This window comes from Nymphalis io, chromosome 2 (assembly GCF_905147045.1).
Source record: "Nymphalis io chromosome 2, ilAglIoxx1.1, whole genome shotgun sequence".
In the NCBI taxonomy this organism is placed as follows: domain Eukaryota; kingdom Metazoa; phylum Arthropoda; class Insecta; order Lepidoptera; family Nymphalidae; genus Nymphalis; species Nymphalis io.
Genome location: NC_065889.1, coordinates 12,875,373 through 12,885,176, shown reverse-complemented (window position 1 = coordinate 12,885,176; position 9,804 = coordinate 12,875,373). Strand labels below are relative to the sequence as shown.

At 37.0% G+C, this 9,804-nt stretch overlaps 1 pseudogene; it reads left to right on the top strand.

Annotated features, from left to right (window-relative positions):
• Nucleotides 1–2,723: 2,723 nt before the first annotated feature.
• LOC126780073 (U4 spliceosomal RNA) lies at nucleotides 2,724–2,873 on the top strand (annotated as a pseudogene).
• Nucleotides 2,874–9,804: the final 6,931 nt, after the last annotated feature.

Here is a 9,804-nt window from a genome sequence, read left to right as displayed (position 1 = left end):
CACTTCCGGCGCTTGGCCCCAAAGTTGGTGGCGCTAGGGAGGATCCTCCTGAACGTGGGCTCGATGGCGCTCTACGGGGCGCCGATATGGGCGGACGCTCTGAGCGCCCGTAACGTCGCCTCGCTGCGACGTCCGCAGCGAGCGATGGCGCTCAGAGCGGCTCGGGCGTACACCGCGGCGTGCCTGCTCGCCGGAAGCCCGCCATGGGACCTCGAGGTCTTCAAGCCCTTTAAGGGGCTTCAAGCCCTTTAAGGGGCTTCAAGCCCTGACGCCCAGCCTCCAGTGGCGGACTCGGGGGAGTCCGTCACGTAACAGGACGGAGGCACAGAGAGGAGGGAGGCGCGCCCTAACATCAGGGATGCGGTTGTAAGTCACAACGTTCCCGTGACCCCGCCGGGGAGGTTTTAGTTCGTCCCGGTCCCCCCGGACCGGGCGGCAGGCGTAAATGCCTTTCCTCCCCGAAAAAAAAAAAAAAAAAAGGTCGACCACAATGTAGCAACACACACAAAATTCAATCCGCAGAGCTATATCATCTCGTAATACACAATTACTTAATTTAAGTTTAATTATAAAAGTTAGCAATTTATCTAATCTTTATAAACTTCGAGAAATTAATTAAGCCGTGACCTTAACAAAAATTGATAATTCAAAATACTCGTACCTGAAAATTTAAATGGTTTGTCAAAGATGAAAAGCGTATTGGTTCGGCTGAGGATCCTCAAAAGATATTAAACATTTAACTTGCTTCCAACAAATTGACTTGGAACTAATCTGATTCGTGTTGACACAGTCCTTAAGCCGAATCAAAGTTCCTTTTCAGAAGTTAGATTGATTTTTTTTTTATAAATATAGTATATTTCTTCACTTCATTGCTCTGTAATTAATTACTCATTATAAAACTTACTTGTTATGGCTTCAATAGCGTTTTGATATATACATGAAATATAAACATAACGATAGTACTTGATCGTTGCATTATATATTATTTAAATGTTACTGATGTATTTTTTTACTTACTACCGGTTATGAAGACTATAAAATTTCACCAGGCTATTTGTATGTATGTTCATCTGTTTCCGCGTATTTCTAAACTGTCAATTATAATTTGAGGTTTTGCTTAAAGCATCTTGGTCATTCTCTAGTTATAGGTTATGTGACGTCACGCTGTATTTATTATATCCTTTAGTGTCCTCCACCGACCCACGAGTGGAACACGATATAGGAGGGTTTGGATGCGTTGCGATACTTTGGAGGGCTCTTGCAACGTGGCGCGACCGTCTCTGCGAAGAACGGTACGCGAGCAAACGCGTCGTCGAAACGATACTGCCAACCTTAAAAGATAGGGCGTAACCCTGGGGCCTTAATGAGGTAGGACCTTACGTGTCCTATTTCAGCAGCCCCTGAGGAGTAGTACCCACTAGTGAGGAGAATCCCTCATAGCCCCATGGGAGCTGGGTACCTTCTTGAAGGTTTCCACTAAGTAGGTTTGGATGCGTATGTGAAATAATCCCGTAGACTCTCCGATCCGTACCAGTGACCGCCATCACAGTGGGAAAGAATCACACAAAATCCGATTATTTATCCTATATAACCCAAATATATCGGCTTAACTAGACAATTTAATTTTGTTAATAGAATGCATGATATTTTTATGTATTGTAATAATTGACATCTATGTTTGGTGTCTGTGTTGGTCAATTTTTAATAATTATCTTCCTTAATGATAATGTCCTCCAGACCGATTTCGGCCACAGCGGCCAATCTCAAGAGAGATTAGCCAGCTACGCAGGATTTATTATAATGCACAAGTGTGTGGGCAATACAGGTGCTCTCTCTATTCCCTAGCTCTGATAATCCGATGGGACGGCAACCCGACACGACCGGAATGTGTTCAGGCGCAGGACCAACAGCTTTACGTGCTTTTCGAGGCACGGCATCTTTATCTTCCTTAATTACAATATTGATCAAATACAATAACAGAAATAAATTGTTGTCATTCAGTTTCTGCGATAATCAAATAATTTTCAAATTATTTGACAGACAAACCTTCTACAATCCGTCAATCGTAATGGTATTCGAACCTTTTATGAACCTTTAAAAATAAATTGACCTAAATAAGCTGATATTCTTTGTATCTACTTACGTAACGATCTTTTTTTTCAGTCAGACAACGTATTGCTTGCCAATAAAGAAGGTCTTAATTGAATTGAATAATTAAAGGAAAGGAAAAATTTAGTTTTATTATAGTTCAAGGATCGGGTGAACGATACGTTTTATTGCCTTATTTTACTATTTAATTTCCGTTCATTCTTGATCATTCGGTATTTTATTGTATCCACTTATTGTAAAAAGTGAAATTATTATTTTTCATACTATAAATGTTTTTCATTTAATAAATTTGATGTTTTTAATAAAAAAATTTTTTGTCAACAGAATACATTTTCTAACGAACGATTTAGATCATCAGATTTAATTGGGATATGTATCCCAGTGTCTATTTTTCTGACGCAATTTTTTAATCATAATACCATGTCTTGGACTGTCATATATGTGTGCTTAAAATACCCATCATATACCCTCTATATTATTTATCCGTAACAGCCTGTGAATGTCCCACTGCTGGGCTAAAGGCCTCCTCTCCTCTTTTTGAGGAGAAGGTTTGGAGCTTATTCCACCACGCTGCTCCAATGCGGTTTGGTAGAATTCACATGTGGTAGAATTTCAGCTTTGCGCAGAGGCAATATCGTAACCAATGAGCTTAATCCGAGGTGCGATTATTGCTAGTTGAAATTATTTATCAAGGCTTTTATAATCATCAATAACACGGTGAGTATAGAGGTGACTCCTAAAAATATATCGTGTATTTTTCATTAACGTGATAATCGGTATCGATGATTTCAATTACAACTTTTTTTTTTAATTACAGAATAATCACCTTTTTATCGATATTGATTTTGTAGTTTCTTAGTGATGTTCGTGCTCTTTAAGAGCGTGTTAGAATCGAATTATCTCTCAGTGGCAATATTTAAGAGTTGACTCAGTTACTCATTTGCTCTGATACCAGCAGATGTATGCTGTAAAATGAAACTCTTAAAAAAAACATAAAGACAAAGTCACGGCTTGCGTTAGTTCCTTATAAATACATCCAATGCGAGCTCAATGTAAACATAATAAATATATATAATGATGAGCAACCATTTTGATTTCCCTTTACGTATATTTTATGAGTGTTTCATACAAATCGTCCAATCTCCAAGTCTACACGATTACGTATCTACACAAACAACCTTATGTTATCGAAGAGGTTTATTAGTTATTTTTTGCAAACGTACGATTTTCGTCAGTACTGCTACAAAGACTATTAGATTTTTTGTTTTTCTGTATATTATGTACTAGCTGACCCGTGCCCACTTCTTTGGGTGGTAAACATTTTTACTTGTGATCGATTGGCCGAACACTAATAAAATAGTCTCGCGCATTTGATATTTTAAATTATCTCTTAAACTATGCCGCCAAAAAACACTGCAAAAATTGAATTTTATCTAAATAAAATTTCCTTGGTAATAAAGTAACTTATTTTAAATAGATTAACGTATATGAAAAAACAGTCTAATAGAATACGAAATTACGTCACGGTCACGGCTACATCACCTATGTCATATTATCTCTTTAACCATTCGTCCAAATTACATGCAGTAAAAGTAATGATTTTTTTAATACATAAAACAACTTTTTGTGACTTAAATATAAAAGTTAGACATGTGCTGTTGCTGACTTTTTTGTAGACATTATCCAGCTCTACAACTTTTTCTAGAACCCAATCATATATCTCTCATCGTTAAAGCAGCGTTCGTAAGAAACGTTTTCGTTCGACCGTTTTTTTTCCGACTTACTTTACAAATCCCACTACCACGAAAAAGTCTTTTCATTTTTCACGTTAATATAGCATATGACACTCACAAATGATGTGGCTTTCTATTGGTAAAAGAATTTTTAAAATCAGTTAAGTAGATCCAGAGATTACCCCTTGTAGGGGGACCGTGACCCCCCGTCACAAACTTTACATCATTATAATATTACGAGTAGTATAGATGATGATATCGTAGAGTTTTGTGCTAATTTCGATTACATACAGCTGTTTTTTAATTTCGTAGACTATTTGCAGAAAAAAAAAACCGAAGATTGTATTTCAACCCGGGGAAGCACCACTCAGTTTTCGAGTGCTTAATTTATTTTTATTATTTATAAAGTCTCGCCCACGGTTTCATCCGCCTTTGGGGGTAATCGTTAGGTATTTCTTTTTTTACTCCTGGCAACGTGTAAAATTATATAATGATCGATTGCGTAGTTAAGACGCCAATGCGTAAAAATCGAAAAAACTCACTTCGCATTTATAATGTAACTTCTTGTTCAACGGTGAAGAAATACATTGAAAGATACCTGCTTGTGTCTGCCGAAATTCAGTCTCATGTATGTGATAAAATAAGCTCCAAACACACCACTTTATCGTCACACTACTTTATTATTTAAATTGTGATTAATACATATATTTTTTAATTTAAATATTTCGTAATATATTGTAAATACTTATTTTTATATTACTATTAATTTAATAAAAACGATACCAAACCAAAAAAATTGGTTGCCACACAGAGGAGAAATATTTATTGAACTGTTTCATATTCGCCTATTTATATATAAATAACAAAACGTAGGAAGTTAAGAACTAAGCTTGTGCTAAATATATTTCAATTTGTAATTCCATTTACATAGGCTGAAAAGTTCAACGAATTTGCTCTTTTGATACCATACAAGTTCCTTTAACAGTCTGATTGAATAAAGCCGTAGTTTCGTGAAAACAAAGCTTGTTCCTCAAACGTACGTTGATACCAATGTACTACCAGTGAAGTTATTCGCCGCAATTGTAAAGTTTTAACAAAGGGTACAAAACGAGGCGACTCTGAACTGGAAACACGATAAAATTTAATTAATATGCATGCATTTTTATATAATAAAGCACTATTTACCATTTTAAAAGCATATTGGAACATTACTTAGCAGTAAAAGTAAGTAGCTTATAAAGAAATATATACATAATGAGAATATAATAGGGCAGTAGAATGATAATAAAGTTATTTTTTTCATATTTTCGTAAATACTTTAGCTGTATAAAAAACACAGTGTTTTGTATTAATTTAACAAAATTAAATATCTCGTGGAGAACGAAATCGTTGGAGTTGAATAATATTATCATGTGAACTTAAGTTGCGTTTATGATGTGTACGACTTAGAGGTTATTAAGAATCGAACGGAAAGGACGCCATTCGGATGTGATCGTCATATTGCCATGGCAATGTAACGTTAAACATGATAATATATGCCGAACTATTATTTGCCGCCAAGTTGAATGAAACAGTTTAATAAAAACGCTCGGATATACGTCCAATTTATTCGAAGAATGCCATTTCTTGGCGTTAGGCACTATTATCTTATCTTGTGTTGACCATGACTTGCCTTCTGAGGCATTGTAAACGTCCGTAACAGGCCGTAACAGCCTGTAAATGTCCCACTGCTGGGCTAAAGGCCTTCTCTCCCTTTTTGAGGAGAATGTTTGGAGCTTATTCCACCACGCTTCTTCAATGCGGGTTGTTGGAATACACATGTGGCAGAATTTCAGTGAAATTAGACACATGCAGGTTTCCTCACGATGTTTTCCTTCAGCGTAAAGCACGAGATAAATTATAGTCACAAATTAAGCACATAAAAATTCCATGGTGCTTGCCCGGGTTCGAACCCACGATCATCGGTTAAGATTCACGCGTTCTCACCACTCTAAAATTATTTTTTTAATTTACATCTTCGTTTATCATAATTAAGGCGACGATAACAATGCTTTGACTGAAAGATTGAAGGCACGCATTGCGAAATTGGGTTTGAGTAAATAATAATCCCGACAAATAAATAGACCGGAGAAGACCATTGAGTAAAAATTAAAATATATTGAGGAATTTATTATTATTTATTTGACTGCTTTGCAACACTCCTTGCTAGTGTGTACAGCAGCGCGAGAACATCTCTGTTGCGGTTCTCCTTAGACAGGACACGCGACGCCCCCACCTTGCACGTCCACGAACCCAGGACGCCTCGTACGCCTCAACCAAGCGAGTTGCTGTATTGTGACAGAATTTGTGTTGAGTGGCCTACCCAGACAGGATTGCACAAAATATTACCACCACGTGAAATAAAATTGTAAACAACATTCTATAAATTTTAATCACATGACATTTCTGATGTGCTCTCTATTCTGAGTTCCTAACACAATAGGCTCCAATTATTTCGGTGGAATCATTCACAGACAAAGGTCAGAAGGGAGCTCTCAGAGTCGCTCATTTTAATGTTCATTAATTTAAATTGTGAACTCGTATTGCATGTACTATAAAACGTTTTATTGTGATGACAAACGATATTTGTTTGAATGCTAATAAAAGCCTTACAGTCAACGATCTCCAGTAGGATACACCGGAAATATATATAACGACAAAAACCCATATACAAGTTGTCGTTAGAGAGAATCAAATTCAATACTGTCAGTGCAGAATACAGCGACCATACTATAATTAGTTATAATCGAATATATTTCAAATTTGCATCTGTTGTTACAAGCACTATAAAAATACTGAAACTTGTATGGTTACTTAACGAAGCATTGATTGCATTGATATTTTTATCTTTAGAATTATTAATTTTGAATGATTTTTTTTAAGGTTCCGTCAACAAGGAACCTTATAGTTTTGCCATTTGCTTTTTCCGTTGCAAAGGTCCGTCTGTCTGAAACTTAGCTCAAACACTCTTAGCACTAGAAAGCTGTAATGTAACATGAATATATGTACAAGTCATGCCAACAAAGTTGTGAAATAAAATCTTAATTTTTTTTGTTTCTCTCACGTAAATTGGGGATGATTTTTTCGTCTATTTCATGATATAGGGTGTCGTTGGACAGGTATTTAAAAAATATTGGGGGTTTGTGAAAACAATATTTTGATTAAGCGAACCGTTTATGAAATATTAAGCTTTAAGGTTCTAATTTATGTTAGAAACAAGTCACGTCAGCAATTTTTTTTTGTATATTTGTAGAAATTTACGGTCGTAGTATGTATAACGAAGTTAAAAGAAAAACTATCACAGCCAAATAGGCTTTGAAAGCCTACGAGTTATAATCAACCTACTTATAAAATTGGAGAAATACAAAATTCGTACAAATTCCATTAAGAATTACTTATTACAACGTTTTCACTTATTTAAAATAGGTAACATTTATGAAACATGTAAATGTATCTAAAATAAAACCATAACATCCTTAAAATAACATCAATAATGATTTATGTTATTAATCGCCGAAACTTTTATATGTATATATTTTATATTATAGGCAAGGGGACGAGCAACTGGGATACCTGACGATAAGTGGTCACCACCGCCCATAGACATTGGCGATGTAAGAAATAATAACCATTCCTTTCATTGTCAATGCGCAACCAACCTTGGAAACTGAGATGTTGTGCCGTATTAACTTTTATTAATGTAAGCAAAAATCACTGTCCATAATGGCACCTAGAAACAAGTCGATATTCGATATGCTACATTGTCAATTAATACATTATTATATGTTCTGTCGCCAGTCGCCATTCAAACATCGCACTGTAATATCGTCGTAACAATTAAATATTGTAAATTATATTACAATACATATATCTATACTCAATTGCCTTTCATTACATCATCCACAAGACATTTAAGGCAAATTGGTGACCCCGACGTGATTCAGTCAGTTAATACGAAATTATAAGTGATTATAAAATGACCAGTGAAAATAGAACACCATCAGCCAGCACAGCATCCGAGTTAGCAACAGTCACAGTGTCATCAAGAATCCCTGAGTTTTGGTGCGATCAAGCTCGCTTATGGTTTGTGCAATGTGAAGCCATACTAACACCTCAAAAACTAAGCGACGAAGCGAAGTTCAACTTAGTCGTCACGAAGCTGGGAAAAGACGTAATACAACAAGTCAGCGACATTCTACTTCAGCAACCCCAAACGAAGAAATATGACACCCTAAAATCGAGATTATTAGCAGTGTACGAAGAATCAGAAAATCGTCAACTCCAAAAACTTTTGAGTGAAATCGACCTTGGCGATGAGAAACCATCTCAACTTTTGAGACGCATGCGAGATTTAGCCAGGGGGAAAATTCCCGACGAAACGCTGAATATCATGTGGCAAGGTCATTTGCCAGCCGCAGTACGCTCCGTCCTTGCCGTCACTGATGTAAAAGATTTGGAAAATTTGGCTACTATTGCAGACAAAATTATGGAAAATACAAGGCCTATTCAAATAGCGGAGGTTAGTAGTAAACCGTCGACGTCAGCTGATAACCTTTCCGTGTTGCAAGCACAAGTGGCTCAGTTATCTTTACAAGTGATGGAATTGCAGAACATTCAAAGATTTCAACACAAAAAACGAAATTATAATATTCATAATCGCTACCGATCAAAATCCCGTGGCCGTAATATGATACGACGTAAGTCACGGAGCGCCGATGATCTTTGCTACTATCATGCGCGATTTCGCCATAGAGCTAACAAATGTACAGAGCCGTGCTCATGGAATAAACAAAATACCCAGAACAAGGAAAACTAAATAAGGTGCAGTCAGTGGCGGATGTCTGCACCCTTTTACCATGCCACCGCCTTTGCGTGACCGACTTAAACAGTGGTCTACGTTTTTTGGTGGACACGGGAGCCAACGTTTCTGTTTTGCCAGCCGTTAAAAAACCCTACAGACACAGTGATAGTGACAGTTATAGACTTTATGCCGCGAATGGGAGTGAAATACGAACATATGGAACTAAGCGCTTAGAGTTAAATTTAAAATTAAGAAGACCTCATGTTTGGAATTTTATACTCGCCGACGTAAAACAGCCTATCCTTGGTGCCGATTTTTTAAATCACCACAAACTCTTAGTGGATGTAAATGGTCGAAAACTTATCGATTCTGTTACGAGTCTAAACGTTATTGGGTTCATGGTAAATTGCAAATAAGACACTATCAAAACAATACAGGTCACCAACCCGTACTACGATTTATTGTCAGCTTATCCCGATATAACAAAACCTATGTGTTACAAAAATGTGCCGAAACATAACGTTATGCACCACATCGAGACTACTGGACCCCCTGTCTTCGCCCGCGCTCGACCTATTTCCGCCGACAAATATATGAGAGTTAAGAAAGAGTTTGAATTCATGCAAGAAATAGGCATATGTCGACCTTCGAAGAGTTGTTGGGCCAGTCCACTTCACGTTGTTGCTAAAAAGAACGGTGAAATACGACCCTGCGGCGATTATCGCAGTCTTAATGCCATCACCAAGCCAGATAGGTCCCAATTCCGCGTATTCATGACTTTACATACCCACTGGCTGGAAAGAAGATATTTTCCCGAATTGATTTACATCGTGCATACCACTTTATTCCGATGGCGCCGGACGACATTGAAAAAACAGCAATAATAAGTCCATTTGGCCTGTTCGAATTTCCACGAATGACTTTTGGCTTAAGGAACGCAGCCCAAACTTTTCAGCGCTTTATGAACCATGTTGTTTTTGAAGTTCTGGATTTTGTATTTAATTACATCGATGATAGCATTATTTTTTCAAACTCGGAATCGGAACATCGAATGCACTTAGAGACCGTTTTCAAACGTCTTAATCAATACGGCGTTACAATCAACTTAGCTAAGTGCGATTT